This window comes from Phocoena phocoena, chromosome 3, assembly GCF_963924675.1.
Source record: "Phocoena phocoena chromosome 3, mPhoPho1.1, whole genome shotgun sequence".
Classification (NCBI taxonomy): Eukaryota; Metazoa; Chordata; class Mammalia; order Artiodactyla; family Phocoenidae; genus Phocoena; species Phocoena phocoena.
This window is the reverse complement of record NC_089221.1, coordinates 141032808-141035064: the sequence shown is the minus strand read 5'-3', so window position 1 is coordinate 141035064 and position 2257 is coordinate 141032808. Positions and strand designations below refer to the sequence as shown.

General features: G+C 30.9%; 1 non-coding gene across 1 annotated transcript; it reads right to left on the bottom strand.

Moving 5' to 3' along the window:
* Positions 1-1214: 1214 nt before the first annotated feature.
* Positions 1215-1335, bottom strand: LOC136121806 (U5 spliceosomal RNA). The gene has a single exon (XR_010655809.1). It is a non-coding gene; the product is annotated as a U5 spliceosomal RNA (small nuclear RNA).
* Positions 1336-2257: the final 922 nt, after the last annotated feature.

Genomic DNA, 2257 nt, shown 5'->3' with positions numbered 1-2257 from the left:
GTATTCATATCTCAGATCTTGTAACCTTGAACTCTCTAATGCTAATATTTTATCTGCAAATTCTTTTAGAGTCAATATGTGGATTATCATATAATCCACAAATAACAACTGCTTTGTCTCTCCTTTTTCAATTTCTTACTTCTTATATATATATTTTTTCTTATCTTATTGCATTTTCTAGGATACCCAGTAGTTAATTTGAAGACATCTCTATTTTATGCCTGATTTAAAAGGACACTCATTTTTTTATTATTCTGTAATTAAAATCTTTCATTATTCATTTATATTTCAATAATTATAGCTTTCTCTTCTTCCTGTTAGTGTTAATATATGAGATTTTAACTGTACACATCTAGAAACATTAAAAATTGGTTTAAGGAAAAAGATATTATGTCATAGTTAATGTAATAAAGATACCCTAAAGGCATGATATTATAAAATCAGTTTACTGCTTTACAGAATTATAAAGAAATTTAAGTGGATTTTAGCTGTAGTCTGTTTTTTTCCTTGAGGCCACTGATCAGACTTAGTATTTTTACATGTAATTACCAGAGTTATCAAGTAGACCAGGTGTTAGTAACTGAAATGATGGTAACTCCATATTAATCATCTTCTTGTACTCATATATATATATATAGACTATATATAAACTAAGCTTTATTTAGAGTGTTCATTTGTATACCTTAAATAGGTAAAATTTCATTCTTATGTTTCAAAGAAAAACATATTTCTGTCTGTAATTCTTAATAGGGTAAATTATTAACATATTTTAATTAAACTCAACTTAACCCAGATGTCAGCTAGGGTCTTCTTGACATTAAGATTGTGGTAGGAATTATTCAAATACACACATTTAATGGCTGAGAACTTCACAAGATTTCTGCTAATCTCTGGTGTTAAAGCACAGTTCAGTTCCTTCATCTGTACTATCAAGTACAGATACTATATTCTACCACCATGTCAAAATTAGTATAAAGCTCAGCCTTTATGCCTGACTGGGCAAGAGAATTCATTACACCAAGAATTTTATAAATTGGTTTATGGGTTCAGATTGCATCAAATTCCACACTGATTTCCACTGACGTGCAGAACAAACAACTGTTCCTCTATTATTTTCTGTCCCCTGGTGCAGCGTTACAGCATCTAGACCAAGTTCCTTCTGTGTCTCAGCACCTTTCCTTTTTGTATATTTTAAAGTCATCTTTTATTTTTCCAGCCTTGTTTATTCCCACAAGCCCTCAAAAAATTGAAGCAACAGTCATGCTTTTACCTCCCCACATGAATCTTTAGTAAAAGGCAAAAGATTCATTCAACTATGAAGAGAAGCATGACTATGGATTTAAAGTCATCTTTAAAAATAAAATTGTCGCTTTTTTCCACATAAAAAATGCATCACTTTGTACAACAAATTAGTAACTGTTTCTGAAGTAACATAATATTTATAAACTTCTTACATGTGCATCTTCATCATTTCTCTAAAACAAATTCAGTTTTGTGGTAATTTCATAGTCACATTTTTAAAGTGTTCGGTACTGCTAGAATTAAACCTTATTAACTTCTATGAAACAGTCATATCCAAAAGAACGTTACTCATTAAAACCACACTATAAATCATATTTTCAGAGCATGAACCCAGAGAAGAACATAGCAGAAAATGAATAATCTATGCAGCTTGATGCCTTTTCACATATTGATTTACATGTCACTTGTCTGCAATTATTGTTTAAATACAATTCACTCTTTCCCAATAGGATACTATTATCATTACTGCATACAAGGATCAGACTTACATTAAAATGGTTTAAACCCAAGCCCAACTTTATTATTGTTTTGTTGTTTTCACTTGGAATATTAAAGATTATTTTAACACAAATGGAACACATATACTTGAACATTGTAGTTATCTGTATTGAATTCTATCATTCATCTAAGATCTTCTTCCTGATATTTATCAATATAAGATGGGCTAACCCTTCTCGTGACAAGTGTAAGAGCATGTTGATGGCCTGAAGACCATCACCTATACGGTTTCTGTCTGTTGCATTGTTTGTACAGGGGAATCCTATAACAAAGATGCTAAGTATGATTTCCTACTCTGAAAATTAAACGTTTCACCTATTTTTTTAAAAAAGAAATTAAAGAGGAATCTCAAGTCAAACCAAAGATTCCTTCCTTCATGATAACTGCCCCCAAATAACCCCACATGGGATGGACATGCTCATTCATTTTTGCTTCATTCTCTATCTTCAAACTGGAG